The 16212-nt window shown below is 44.0% G+C and overlaps 1 protein-coding gene across 2 annotated transcripts in view; it reads left to right on the top strand.

Moving 5' to 3' along the window:
* The first annotated feature begins 8391 nt into the window (after window positions 1-8391).
* The window catches only part of PHLDB3 (pleckstrin homology like domain family B member 3), a 52441-nt gene continuing 44620 nt past the window's right edge, over window positions 8392-16212 (top strand). For both annotated transcript variants that reach the window (XM_069947764.1, XM_069947763.1), the window contains exon 1: window positions 8392-8540. The gene's annotated coding sequence lies outside the window, so the exon portion shown is untranslated. The remainder of the gene's footprint in view (window positions 8541-16212) is intronic.

Genomic DNA, 16212 nt, shown 5'->3' with positions numbered 1-16212 from the left:
TTTGAAAACATAAAATTTGATAGAAAAACACCCATTCCTTTTGTGTATTATTTTTTTTTTTCACATAATTAATTCAAAAAAGCAGCCAGATTTTACCTAAAAGTCAGTGGTGAAATAGAAAACGTATTACAAATAATACATTTATTCTCCATTTTGAGGGTTTCCTTTTGTCCTTTAAGTTTTTTGCTTTTTTTTTTTACATCTGCAATTCATTTATTAATTTATTTTCACAATACAACATACTGGGGGTACCTGGTTTTGCATGTTTTGCCATACTCATATTTAACACATTATGGGTAGCTTCACCGTATCGCTGCATATTTAACGCTGCGTATTTATCGCTGCGTATTTGGTGCGATTTTTTGAGAGTTTTGATGTTCACATGAAAATCATGTGAAAATCAAAACTCGCATGTAAAAATCGCACCAAACACGCAGCGATAAATACGCAGTGTTAAATACGCAGCGATACGGTACGCGTGAAGGCACCCTAAATTGCAGTCAGCACCTACATGTTACTTAGATTTGGCCCACTATCATTGAGTTAGCACGAAGAGACTCATTAGGACTCCAAGGGATAAACATTCTAATGGATAGACTCCACAATGCTCTTCAGCTTTTCATAAAATCCAACATTTTTATTTTATAGCCATGGATATTTTATGATGAATATGAAATAAAAATTTGGGATTTTATGAAAAGCTGAAGAGCATTGTGGAGTCTAACCATTAGAATATAACACATTAAAACCTGGGGAAACAAAAATGAAAACAAATGCATTATTTATGTATTTGTGACATTTTTACACAATGGGGCTAGGTTCACACTACGTATATGTCCGGCCGCATATTTTTCGCGGCCGGACATATACGTATGAAACTCCGGCCGGGACTTTACGCAAGTTGCGGCCGGATACGTACGGACCGCGAACTTACGCTTCCCGAGCGCTCTTCGTAGCGATCTAACAGCGGTCTTTTACTTGGAAATCTTCGCCTAGCCCCGGACACCCCACAGAACCTTTTGGATTGGAACAAAAAGCTGGCAAAATGAAGAAATCACCACTACGTACGGGACCGCATGTTACGCTACGGGCGTAAGTTACGGCATTTCCGTCCCGAAACAATGGTCTGGTTCCTTTTTTTTTTCGCCGCGTACGATTCGGGCGTAAGTTCGTACGTAGTGTGAACTGTGCGCCCGTAGATCGTATACTTTCCATTGTACGCAAACTACGTAAGTTTCCGGCCGCATATTCACGGAACGCGCTACGGCCGGAAACTTACGTAGTGTGAACGTAGCCTGATAGTGGACATTTATCTATGCTTTTTAGTAGATTTTGGTAAATTTTTGAGCAACAATTTCAGCAACAATTTTTGCCTTTTTAACACTAGTTTCCTCGTGAAAGCATTGATGCATTACCCCCAATGTGTTTTAATAAATACATTGCATTTATTCCTGTGGCATTTTTTTTTTATTTTATTTTGAAAACAATTGATTAAGGCCCCCTTCACACTTCAGGAAAATCTGTCCATTTTTCTTATCAGGAATTCCTGTCAGGATTTCATGACCCATAGGGTTGCTTTGGACACTGACACCCTTCAGGATTTTTCCTGAAGGGTGCCCATTCAAGAAAATAGGTCAGGAATAGTGATAAGTGAACATCGAGCATGCTCGAGTCCATCCAAACCCGATCTATCGACATTTGATTAGCTGTGGCTGCTGAAGTTGAATAAAGCCCTAAGGCTATGTGGAAAACATAGATATAGTCATTGGCTGTATCCATATTTCCCAGACAACCTTAGAGCTTTATCCAACTTCAGCAGCCCCCGCTAATCAAATACCGAACTATTGGGTTTGGATGGACTCGAGCATGCTCGAGGTTCGCTCATCTCTAGTCAGGAAATTATAGAACCTGTCCTATTTTCCTCAAGATTTCCTGAAAGGGTTCCCCCTTAGAAGTCTATGGGAGCTCAGGAAACCGTGATGCTATTCTGATACTTTCCTGATGCGCATCAGGAAATCCTGAAGACACTACTGATGGTTCCTGATGGATTACTGTCAGGAAATCCCTAAGGTTTTCTGAAGCATTTTATGATCAAGATTTCCTGACAGGAAAAACTGACACTGAAGTGTGAATGGGGCCTGATTTCTTTTTAGGCCACATACCCAGATATGTGGTCAGTATGACTCCTAAACCATGGCCCTACATATTCACCACCAGCCATTGTGATATTGATTATCAGCAACATCATGCGATTATAGATGGAGACATGGGGGACATGATTTCGTCCATATTCTCATTGAAAATGTGACAGTGCGTCCTTTATCACACCTAAATTTTACACAATGCTGGCAAAAACGCCATATCTCCTCACACATTCACATGGTGACAGTCAGTTGTCATGGTAATTATAGGCCTGTTGAAGGCCTCAATTGCTGCCATGTTTGTTATCCTTTTACATCCTTATAATAGGAGATTGTGAACTAAAAATATAGGAACACACACAGTCCTATAGGACGCCCCATAAATTATTTTTTTTCTTTGTTTTGCGATATATTATATGGTAAAGCTGGGTTAACACTACATTTTTGGAACTAAGCATTTGTGTGCATCCGTTTTGATCAGTTTTTCCATTGGCTTCCATTATATAAAAAAAAATGGATAAAAACCCATCTTTTTATAATGTACACAAATGCCCCCATATAGTGCCCCACATAGTAGCCAATGCCCCCATATAGTGCCCACATAGTAGCCAATGCCCCCATATATGCCCCACATAGTAGCCAATCCCCCCACATAGTAGCCAATCCCATATATAGTGCCCCACATAGTAGCCAATGCCCCCATATAGTGCCCCACATAGTAGCCAATGCCCCCATATATGCCCCACATAGTAGCCAATCCTCCCACATAGTAGCCAATCCCCCATATAGTGCACCACATATTATCCAATCCCCCATATAGCGCCCCACAGAGTAGCCAATCCCCCCATTAGTGTGGCCCCAGCGAAAAAAACAATAAACCAGTAACTCACCTGTCAGCCGGTCCCAGCAGCTCCTCTCCCGGCAGAGCGAGCACTCCCGTCATCCTCCGCTGCCCGCCCCGGAGGATGACGGGAGTGCTCGCTCTGCCGGTCCCAGCAGCTCCTCTCCCGGCAGAGCGAGCACTCCCGTCATCCTCCGGGGCGGGCAGCGCGTACAGAGACACTGACTGTGCCGGAAGTGACCTGCAGCCTCCATCATGAATCACTTCCGGTACAGTCAGTGTCTCTGTACCCCGCTGCCTGCCCCGGAGGATGACGGGAGTGCGCACTCTGCCGGGGGAGAGGAGCTGCTGGGACCGGCAGACAGGTGAGTTACTGGTTTATTGTTTTTTCCGCTGGGGCCACATTTAATGCCTGACACGGGGGGCCGTTCCGGGACCGTGGGACAGCCCCCTGAAAACGGGACTGTCCCGCGGAATCCGGGACAGTTGGGAGGTATGCTTTTATCAGTCATCCCCCTTCCATGCTGAGTGTTCCACGTTCTCAATAAAGATGATATTCGGCCCAAAGCGGTCAGTGCCACTTCTGTATTTACCAGTATTCATACTGTGCGTCTTTGCTGCATACCCTGGCTGTGCACCTCTGGGGGTCTGTTTATTGGTTCGTGGCTGCAGCTGCAAGCGACTGTACTACATTTATTCGCCTGTGTTATCCGTAGTGCCGGCTACCCACCGTCTAACCTCTTCATAACTACTATTATACTGCTCCTATATACAAGAATATAACTACTATTACACTGCTCCTATGTACAAGAATATAACTACTGTAATACTGCTTCTATATACAAAAATATAACTACTGTAATACTGCTCCTATGTATAAGAATATAACTAATACTAATACTAGCCCTATATATAAAAATATAACTAGTACAGTACTTCTTTCTCTATATATAAGACTATAACTAGTATATTACTGCCTCTATATGGGCCTAAAGAGACAGGCTCTTTACAGTATCGTACATGAATGTACCCACACCCTTGCACCATGACAGTGTGAACACTTGACATTGTGATGTTATCTGCTATCAGGCGGTATGCAGCACCTGAACAGGTAAATAAACAGACAATCCTATCAGGTGTTATGAAGAGCAGATGTTACGTAATGGTACTTACACGGAGCGATAATTCGCCCGATCGCACGATTAACGATTTCAAATGAACTATGTGTTTTTCATAACGATCAGCATTTAGACGGAACGATTTTTGTATCCCTATGAGAATACATACTAGCAGCGGGACTGACATCTCACCGCGAGTATGTAAGTTAACTAATGTAAGTTGCTCACCGCTCCGGCTTGCTCCGGGGTTCTTAGCTGCACATCCCACTCAGTCAATCAGTGGCTGCAGCTGGGCCGCGCACTGATTGGCTGACCAGAATGAGCAGACGCCCAAGCAGACCCCCAAAGCAAGCCGGAGCGGGGAGGAGGTGATGTCAATCCTGCTGCCAGTATGTATTCTCATAGGGATAAACAGGCACTGGATCTGCAGCGGATTTCACTACGAATTTGCAGTGTGAAATCTGCTGTGCCTCCGGTGTGTGTGAGGGCACCCTAAAGGCATGTTAGTCCTCAATGTAATGACCATTGAACTTTGGAAAGGACCAGCTCATATGATCTGCTAATGGTTGAGTTATGTAGAGATGCCTTGGGTCTTTGATATGGTCATTTGTCCCCAACAAGACAGAGCTAGCTGACACTAATGGCCCTATTCCACGGGTCGTTTTAGAGGAGCAAACGAGCGCTATTAGCGCTCGTTTGCTCCTCGTTCGCCGCTCGCTGCCGCCGCTATTCAACACGGCTGCAGCGAGCGGGTGAGTGCGGGAGGGGCGGCGGGGAGCTGCGGGGGGGCTGCTCGGAGGATCGCTGATCGTCCGGGCAGCCCATAGGATATAGCAGCGTCTGCTGCCGATGCTCCTATTCAACGGAGCGACGGCAGCAGATCGCTGCTATATCAGTCGCTTGTTTTTCAACATGTTGAAAAACAAGCGACTGCAACGATCAGCCGACATGAACGATGTCGGCTGATCGTTGCACTCTATTCCACGGAACGATTATCGTCCGTAGCGGTCGATATCGTCCGAAAACGAACGATAATCGTTCTGTGGAATAGGGCCATTAGGGCCCTATTCCACTGGACGATTATCGTTCAGATTATCGTTAAATCGTTCGAATCTAAACGATAATCGTTTGGTTGAAATGCAGTTAACGATTAACGACCGAACAAGAAATCGTCGATCGCTTTATAAGACCTGGACCTATTTTTATCGTTGCTCGTTCGCAAAACGTTCGCAAATCGTTCGCATTGAATAAGACATCATTCGGTCGTTCGCAATAGATACGAACGCAATAGCGAAGAAATACGGAAGAAGAAACGATCGCAATTACGATCATAAGTAACGATTATCGTTCCATGGAAATGAGTGAACGTTTTCAGGTCTTTCGCAATAGCGGTCGTTTGAGATCGTTAATCGTTAACGATTATGCTAACGATAATCGTCCGATGGAATAGGGCCCTTATTTGGTTTGTGGCCATCTGCCTATAGTAGACACTCACTCTCTTGATTTCTTGACACCTACTAGGATTGTTAAGACTCAGGGACTATCTGATAACTGAGTCCTACAGACATCCATCGCACCATGGGACACACTCGTGTGTCTAGCTCTAGCCTGTCTATGGCAGCTGCGTCACTGCTGACAGATGAATTGTTACATATTGAGAAGTGGTAGTGTCTAGGTATAAGTGGCGACCATGGGGAGAATGGCCTTCTCCCTGACTGTAGAGCACTCCTAAGGCAGCTGGGGGTCACATGGCCTAAAAGGAAGGTCAGGAAGGACTTGGCAGTAGCAGACAGTGCACTGATGGGCGGCATACAGTTGGTCAGTAGTGGCTGACAATTACTTTGATCATGGTCCTAGCTCACTGGACAACATAGGAAGTACTTTGGACATTTGCTGCAATGACGTATATGTGACCAATCTATTTTGTAGGTGCTAAAGCTCCCAGGACTGTGGACTGCAAGACTTAGAGGATTTGGGCTTTATTCCCTACATTGTATTTACAAGTAGCACTTGCATGAGGGAAATGTGTCAGAGCCATTTGCTCAATTTACTTACAGTGGCGGGGAGTGAAGGGTCATAGCTTTAGGGCCCTAGTACATGAAGCAATTTACAGATCAAGAGGTCGATATCACCCTAATAGGGCCGGCTCCTTCATCAGCTGATCAGCACTCATTTTACACTTTTGACTGGCCAACCATATAATGACTATAAGGGTGTCCCTAAACTGGGGTATCACACATGTTAAATGTGACTTGCCCAATTGTTTTGTTCTCAGAGAGATAAGCCGCCACCAAGGCTATCCGGGAGAGCTTAGCCCACACCCTCTATTTAGAGCTCATGAACGCTCTGATGAGCCGAGAGTGCACGCATGGTGGGGCTCAGGGGATATAGCTGTTGTCCAAATGCCACTGTATTACTAAAGTTTAACAAGAGTTTGCGGTCCCTTTATATATGAAGTGATTGGATTATTATCTCATACCTAATATAATATTACTGGGGGATTTGCAGCAGATTGAAAACTTGAAGATTCAGGACCTCCACCTAAAATACCTGTTTGCCTAGGTATGACTGCCACCTCTGCAGCCCCTCAAATTATGCCCCTAATTTGGAAGTTGTATACACCCTACTGTATATAAATGCAAATGACTCCTGGTTCAAACAATGACTTTTGTACTGACACATGACCAGCAGGGGGTGCCATTAATGGCCGTGTTTACATTACCTGTGTACGTGCAGATGCCCGTCATTGTGGAAGCGTGCGCCTGTGCTGCTATTTTTATGTTTGCTGGTAAAGATAAGCGAAGAACGGTACATGATAACACGGGCACAGGGCCTGGCTGAGATCAGCAGAGACCGGGCGCTTGCTGCTGCTGCACGGATTAACACTTGTTCTATGCACTAATGTATCCAAGGCTTATTAAGAGGGTTTTTGAATTTTCTATGTATGATGTTGATCAGTGATATCTATAGCACATAGGTGGTTGTCTTACCTCTGGATTCCCACCACTATGGAGGGCAAAGGTCTCCTAACCTCCATTCGACAATCTTCACACTACGTAAAAAACACGGCCGTATTTCATAACAATGGCCGTAAAAGTGCGTAAGTCTTTTACGTAGTGTGAACCCGGCCTAAGGTGGTCTGAGGACTTGCAGTAACTTTCTTTATAGCTTACCTGTCACTAGTAAAAACTTTCAGAGTATCACAGAAACAGGTCAAAAGTTTTTATTAACCAAGGTCGGCGTGTTTAGTAGAACAAGTAGGGTGAGAGACACATTCTGCCACGCACCTCACTCCCCGCTCTCTAGTTGAGCGAGATGGCCCCATAGAATTCTCCCGACTTGTTCTCCTGATCCTCCTTGATGTTTCGGGCCAGAACCAACAGAAACTTTTGCCCATTTAACCCTATGTCTATGTCGGTGATTTGGAGCTCTGTATAAGGAGGCGGAATCTCTGAGCATGATCAGCGTAAAGGATGATCAAGGGTGGGCGCAGTTTTTCTGCTTTAATCACTGATCTAATCTAATCACGGACCCAAACTGACTTCATTACAGATCCTAAGATCTCACCAGAACTTACGGTCATAATATATATATATATACAAAATGCATCCAGATAACATTTGTCTAAGGATCAGTTCACACTGAGGAATCATTGACGAAATAGCCGAACACACTTTGCGGACTCCGCTTGGAATTCCGCCTGCTTAAGCAACTCAATGTAAGCCGGTATAGGGCACCTCCGCTTTCTGCGACTCTCCGCTCAAAGAATTGACTTGTCAGTTCTTTGAGAAGAGAAAAGTGGAGGTGTCCTATACCTTAAATTGAGGCGCTGAAGCAGGCGGAATTCCAAGCGGAGTCCGCGACAGGGATTCCGCTCTGAATTTTGTCGTTCATTCCTCAGTGTGAATTGACCCTTAAACCAACCCTAAATAATGTCATGTACAGGCTTATTTACTGTGCTAATGAAGGCTATGACAATGAAAAGTATGCAACAAATATATACAGCTTTACTCCATGAATGTGGAGTACGCCTTCATCCATAGACACTAACTTTATCCTCATTCTCCGACAGAAACTGATTAGTTTCTAATGCAATGGTAACAAAAAGGGGCGATACTGTAAAAACCATAGGACTTCCCTTCTATACAAAAGCTTTGTTTTGCAAGAGATAAGGGGATTGTATGTGAGGGAAGGAGGGGGTGAGAGCAGAGGGGTAAACAGGAGAGGAGGGAAGGATTAGGTCAATGAGAGAGGTGTGTCATAGAGAGCTGTGAATCATTAGCTGTGTCACAGTGTGCCAGTACTACACACAAGCTATGCTGGGATATCTATGCAGGCTGCTACATTGCTGCTAGTACCGTGTGACTGACTGTGGACGCATATTCTGGTGACCCTTGGAGACTTTGCCCTTGCTTCATTGCAGGATTCCATAGGAATAAGGTAAGAGGTGCAGAACTGAGGGGACAAGTAAAAGCTCACAGGTCCTGGAGTTTCTTAAAGTTTCTTAGGAGATTCTGATATAGTTGCATGCCCAGTGTAAAGAAACTACAACTCCCATCAGGGCATGCTGAGGGTTGTAGTCATAACAGCTAGAGAGCCACAGGTTGGATTGGCTGGAGAGGGTCATCTATCTATCTATCTATCTATCTATCTATCTATCTATCTATCTATCTATCTATCTCCTATCTATCTATCTATCTATCTATCTCCTATCTATCTCCTATCTATCTATCTATCTATCTATCTATCTATCTATCTATCTATCTCCTATCTATCTATCTATCTATCTATCTATCTATCTCCTATCTATCTATCTATCTATCTATCTATCTATCTATCTATCTCATAAATGCATATGTATAGAACCTATCATCATCTGTCCCCCTTCCCTGCATCCATCCCCTCTTTGGTTGAACTTGATGGACATGTCTATCTATCTATCTATCTATCTATCTATCTATCTATCTATCTATCTATCTATCTAATAATTTCTGCTTCCTTTGCTCCTGCTCCGGTGCTCCATACTAGAGGCTCTAAATAAAGAATGAGGGTTCAGTACTTAGGGATGAAATGATTGTTTTTGACCAAACAAAACTGAAATCTGTTCCTCTGTGTATAAAATGTATCACTCTGCAGTTTCCATCTCACAATCATTAGGTAAGAACTAGCTGAGAGTTTCCCTTTTTTTGCCTCTATTGTACTGACATTCCAAGGCGTGAATTGTCCTTAAAGGGGTCACCCCACAATCAAAAGTTATTCCCTGTCAATGGGATAAGGAATAATTAGCTGACCGGTGGGGGGGCTGATTGCTGGGACACCCATCAATCATGAGAACAGAGGTGAAATGTGTCCTGCCTTGAAGAGTGCGTACAGTAACTGCGCTGGCAATACTCCATTTGTTCTCTGTGGGGTTCCTGAACATTACTAAGTGCTGAGCTCTGCAAAAACTCCATAGAGAATGACTGGAGCTTTGGCTACACATGCATGGTGCAGTCTGTTCTTTCTGGGGATAGCACCTCTCTTTTCATGGGGTTCCCTGCAGTCAAACCCCCACCTATCAGCTAGTTATCCCCATTTCCTAAAGCAACCCATGATAAAGGAATTTGGGCATGATCACTTACTAGGACCTCCACAGTCTGGAGGATGCAGTGATGTCAGGTCAGTCTCGGATGTGTGTAATACGGATGCTTTCTGCATCCATATCAGGTCTGCAAGTTCTTGCCAGACTGTGAGTCTAATGACCAAAAATTACAGCAGTATAGATCCATACGTCGCTGTCATTTCTGGTCATTGTATCCACCGTTGGTCCTGCAGCTACAATACAGACACCAAAATGTGGCCATATTATACTCATTTGAAACTGTCCTAAGCGCTATTGGGAAACAGGACCGGTGTCATAGAAAATGTTTCCCTGACCAAAAACTATAGAGGACCCCATCTGCTGTTAACTTTTCAAGTTAACATTTTCTTATAATCTCAACCTAGATTGTACCGCCATATAGTGCCAAGATATCACTGTCATCATTTACAGTCTGCACAGTTCTACAATATAGGGCTAATACTGACATACTGTATACAGTCGACATGATACCACTAGAGATAAGCAAACATACAATGGCTTTGAACCCAAATTGGTGTTTGAATTCCGGTGGTTGAACAATATGGATACAGCAATACATAGCCTACATGATACCACCATATATACTAATACTGCCATACACAGCCCACATTATACCACCATAGAGGGCTTTGATAATACTGTTATATATAAAGCCCACATAATACCACCATATAGTGCTAATACTGCCATATACAGCTTACATTATACCATACCACCATACAGTGCTTATATTGTCATATGGTGCTAATACTGCCATATACAGTCCTCATGATTCTACTATATAATGCTAATACTGCCATATACAGCCCAAATGATTCCATCATATAGTGCTAATACTACCATATACAGTCTATATGTTTCCACCATATAATGTTAATACTGCCATATACAGCCCACAAAATACCACCATGCAGCGCTAAGCTAATACTGTCATATGCAGCCCACCTAATACCACCATGTAGTGCCCAAGTAAATCTATTTGCTGTTCACTTTACATAATACTGTATTTAACAACTTACGTAAGACCGCCATATAGTGCCCAAACAATATTACCTGCTAGTAATTTCAAACATTTTTAGCTTTCTCCTAGGAGATTCATTTTTAGGGAGGAAGAGTCAACTCTTAGCAATTACCCCATAATGCTGACCTTTAAAGGGGCCCCACTTTGACCAGTGCTGTTTAAGTCCCTGCTCTTTTAGTATGTTTCTTATACAATCATAATACGATATAATAAGGTGTACAGGGTACTAGCAGATGTGTATGCAGACCATGGAGTGACGCTTCTGTTCCTATAATCAGCGTTTCCTTCGCCATTGTTCTTCGTGATATGTTTAGATGCATCTTTTATATATTTACTAGTAAAATGTTGGAGGGGGAGGAGGGCATGTTGACTTTAATCAAGACAAGACCCTGAATAAAGGCATTCATGGTGACACACAAGACATAGTGCATACATGGCGACGGCCGGCTCGGCCTGTCTAAGTGCTGTTTACCTTTGATCCCATGTCCCAGTGATGTCTGGCATTCATTAGCCCATGGACTGGGTTTCACTCAATGGTCTACTAAAGGAAATGAAAATCTATGGACGGTGCAGAACACAACAACTTACAATGTTTGACATTGAAGCAGAACTCCAGCCCTTCCCCCTCCTTGAGGCCCAGTCCCCTCAATATGCCCTATTGTTACCTGCAAACATTCTCTCCCTCAGTGAAAGTTTAGCTGTGTGTAGTTTGCATGGACTGTGATAAAAAAAAATCCAGCACCTAACAAGCAGAGCTGCAATGTAAAGCATGGTGGACTGAGCAGCTTCTGATGGATTTTAGCAGTATAAGACGCTCATTGTCATCACTGCTCCATTGTATTAGGTTACCTGTAACAGCCTGTAGGATTTTGATTGTTGTGGTCCTGCAGTGTGAAGAGCATGAGGACATATGGCGTCCCTGTGAGACCCTGACACCTATAGAGCGAGCAGGTTACAGGGGTGTTACGCCTCACAGCTTCTCGCCATGCTGTTGGCTCTGAACCCGAAACAATATGAGTATTGTAAGCCAAGCTGTTCTGCCCTATCCGATTACTGCTACTGCCTCGCGCTCATTTGGCGGTGTTTATTTAAAGGTGTGAGTACCTTATACCCCTAAAGCTCCAGTTGATTTAAAATATAAAGAAAAATTAAGCAGCTTTGCAAATAACCTTAATATAAATTTTCTCTCTCGTTGTGAGTACACAGCTCCTAGGCAGACCTGTGGCCGCAGGCTGCCAATACAATGGGGGAGATTTATCAAGCTGGTGTAAAGTAGAATTGGCCCAGTTGCCCCCGGGAACCAATCAGATTCCACTTCACAGATTCTTTGATAAACGAATGGACAATTCTACTTTACAACCAGTTTAATAAATCTCCCCCAATGTGTTAATCCATTCAGACTTACTGCTGTGTATTTTCAGTGTGAATAGTGTAAACTTAGCCGCAGTTGCAGATTTTGGTGCGGTTCTGCAGCACAGTCCGCAATGACATTGTGTTGCAGAATTTGTCTTCCCATTAAGATAATTTATTGCAATAAATCCATAACATTTTCATGACATACTGTGGATTTAGAATCCAAATTTTTATTATTTTACCTTAGGCATATTAAACCATAGGGCAATATCTATGCCGCCATCTTGAATGCAACTTTCTGACTTCTGACCCTGTACGTTGAGGCAATCCAGGATTTTTTAAGGTTTTTTTCTGCTGATTACCCGTCCGTACTTCTTGCCTGCTCCGCCGTCTTTTGTTAGGGTTGTGCTGGGCTGTTTCCCCTCTTTTTATGAATACCCCACAGTAAATCACAATGGAGGCTTTCAGCTCAGGCTACATGAATGGCCAACTGTGAAATTGTGTGGAAAAGGGGAAAATAACAGGGCCCCGCCGCCGCTCTGTTACCAGGACATAAAACATTCCCATAAAAGTCACTTTTTTGTGTGTGCACTTGAATGTTTTTATCTTTTTATATTGAACCATCTGGAAGGTTTAGCTGATGGAAAGAATATTGTGTGAGGGGAGATTGATGGAAGCAGTATACGAGCCCCGCTGGTAAACTCCGACCCAACAGACTGCTTAGTTTTCACTCACAGGCTTGTAAAGTTTGGCAGGAAGCCCCTGGCTTTTGTTTGGCAGAGTTGACATATGGTACAATGGTGGACACATCACATTACACCTGGGGGAGAGATCATAATACAGCGGCAATGACAGCCCATCATATGGCGACTCTCATCCTGCCCTAAGTCCCATTCACATACGTTAAAACTTTCCATTTTATACTTTGTATTTTCTGATCCTTTGCCCTTTTCAGGATCACTGCTTGCTGTCGGTGACTGGTTTAAAATGCATCTCATAGGTAGGAGGCCTACAAGAAGTCAAGGGGTGACTATGTAGTACATGGTCACATAGAGGACTCCAGAGCCAGAATTGCAGTTTTGCACATTACATAATAGGTCTGTGACATATACACATACACAGGACATAAGAATAGTCGTTTCCTGCATGGACAACCCCTTTACTCAAGCAGTTATCCAGGATTGGATAAACATGTGTTCTTCTAAAAACAGCGCCATGCCTGTCTTGAGGTTGTGTGTGGTATTACAACAAGGCTGTATTTACTTCAATGGAACTGAGCTGCAATACCACACACAAACTAAGGACAGGAGTGGTGCTGTTTCTGGATGAAAGCAGACATGTTTTTCTAATTCTGGATAACTATTTTTTTTAAGGCTGATGGCTTTCTGCAACTACCTTATTAAGGACACATGAACACTCAGCCTTTGTATGTATAGGGTGATCTGGAAAAATAGTAGTGTTCAGCTGGCAGCATCTCATTTATGTGTATGGCAAACTTAAAGGTTTTTTTCAGGCTATTATGGATAGGCCTTCCATCAGAGCTCAGTTTTCATTTTACCAGAGCAGACTACAAAATGAAACCTGAGCTCTGATACTATGTAACTATCTGTGACTAGGACCAATAAAGTTTTTGTCAAAGACAGACAGTGGTGGTAGGGAAACCAAAAACAGCCTGATGCGCAGGAGGTAGGTAAACAGTGTAGCTCGCGGGTCAGTGGGAGTTACAAAATCAACTTAAGGGTGCCTTCACACCTACCGGATGCGCAGCGGATTTCACGTTGTGGATTCGCACCGAGATCTGCTGCGGATCCAGTGCCATTCATGCCTATAAGAGCACATACTCGCAGCTGGATTGATATCCCACTGTGAGTATGTAAATTAACCCCCTGCCGCCGAGAGCATACATTACCTGCTCGGCGATGCCGCTGCATGTGAGGCTCCCGGCTTCAGTCCCGCTCAGCCAATCAGTGCTGCCGTGCACTGATTGGCTGAGCGGGACCAGAGCCACAGGGGGTCAATCCTGCTGCGAGAATGTGCTTTCATAGGCATGAATAGCACTAGATCCGCAGCGAGATCCGGTAGGTGTGAAGGCACCCTAAAGGGGTTGTCCAGTGCTACAAAAACATGGCCACTTTCTTCCCGAGACAACACGACTCTTGTCTCCAGTTCAGGTGTGGTTTGCAATTAAGCTCCATTCCCTTCAATAGAACTGAGCAGCAAAACCCAGCCCAAGCTGGAGACAAGAGAGGGTCTGTCTCTGGAAGAAATTGGCCATTTTTTTGTAGCGCTGGATAAACCCTTTAAGGGTGGGTTTAGACGATCCGTAATCGCTGTGGATATCAATGCCTGCAGCGGGACAATGCACTGATTGGCTGAGCGGGACATCAGGGAGCCGGGAGGCACAGAAACAGGCCGGAGCATGGACGGGTAAAGTATTCATCGGGCCGTGGCGGATTAAGGGGGGCAGCTTTTACATACTCACACTGGGACGAAAATACGAGTATGTTAACGTATTCAAACTGACAGTGCTAAAATTTGCTGCGGTTCCGGTACATGTGAACCCACCCTAAAAGGGACATGTGAAAAGTTCTGATCAGTCAGGGTCTAAGTGTTTAGGCCATGACTAATCAAGAGAACAAGTCTGTACCAGCAGGGCGTCCTTATAGACCTACAAGACCGTGCGGGTCAGGTGACACAGAGCTAGGAGTGAACGTGCTGAGCGGTCTTCTCCCAACTCGTTCTCCTGATCGGATGTGGTCTGAACACTCAGACCCTGACTGATCAGAACTTCTAAAATGTCTGTGACATGTCAAAAGTTTTCTCTAATGACAGGTACACTTTAACTCCTGTGCTTCTGCTGTTTTCAGCTTTTCAACCACGCTCAGCGGCTACAAACCGTCCGGAGGGGGCCAGAAAGCCATCTTCACATTATGGGAATACTCCTTTAAGGCCTTCTCTTCTGTTACACTTCTAAAAGCCAGTTTTTCCGTCTTTCATGAAGTAATCTGAGGACAAAAATTGTCTTATTTACCTAAACCAACCAATCACAGCTCAGCTTTCATTTCTCAGATTACTCTGACTTGTTGCTATGGGCTAATCAGGGAGCAATTTTTTAAGGTGTAAAAAAAGTGGCCACATCTTGTTAAAGGGGTTATCCAGCGTTAGATAAACATGGCCACTTTCTTCCAGAGACAGCACCACTCTTGTTTCCGCTTTGAGACCCTTGCAACTCCAGTTCCATTGCAGTGAATGGAGCTTAAAGTGAATGTACTATCAGGAAAAGGTTTTTTTTGTTACATTACCCTGTTGGCGCCGTAGGGGTGACCCCTATTATTGATATATCAGCATTGCTGTGAGAGGATGTGGCAGGTGACTGGAAAGGACATCATGGCCTCTATGCAAAAGTAAAACATGGAAATCAGAGCGTCCTGACTGCTGCCATCTCCTTCCCCTGTATTCAAATCACTGACGGGAATAGTCTTCCTCCCCGCCACAGGCCGGCCTGCCATAAAGATACATGAAGAACCTGTTCCAAAACGCGTCTTCTCATGATATAAAATTCCCTCCTCGTCCTTCCCCTCCTCCTCCTGGCACATGAACAGTTATGATGGAAGCAGGCTGGTGGTGAAACTGTCACTTATAATAGTGCTGGGCCGAGCCCCTAAAGGCCTGTCTGACTCCACCCTGTCACTGACAGCATCTGTACACCAGAGAGGCATTCTTATCCTTCATATTTATGCTATTAAACCTTGCAAAATGTTTGCATTGTGTGGTAGGAGCAATAGCGGAAATAGTCACTCACCCCTGGGCAGCAGTATTATACTACTTTTTCATCAATATTTTTTAGGATGATAGGGAGGGCAGAAGAGGCATTTGTCTAGGGGTCTCCACTACCAAGGGGCTCCAGTGCTTTCCTTCTCTACAGAAAGATGTGTTACTTTGTACTTTAAAGTGCCCATACACCTTCAATGGCTCTTGGTGGGATAAAGTAGTTATTATTCCCTATTCACCTTCAGACATGTGCATTGACTTCATGGTCTCCATTTGTAAAAGAAGTGCTGTTTTTTAAATTTCTGTCATGTGGAAGCCCCTGTGGATGTGGATGCCCCTTAAAAGTT

The sequence above is a fragment of the Dendropsophus ebraccatus genome, chromosome 12 (assembly GCF_027789765.1).
Source record: "Dendropsophus ebraccatus isolate aDenEbr1 chromosome 12, aDenEbr1.pat, whole genome shotgun sequence".
Classification (NCBI taxonomy): domain Eukaryota; kingdom Metazoa; phylum Chordata; class Amphibia; order Anura; family Hylidae; genus Dendropsophus; species Dendropsophus ebraccatus.
Note: the sequence above shows the minus strand (reverse complement) of the source record. Positions and strands in the feature narration are given on the sequence as shown.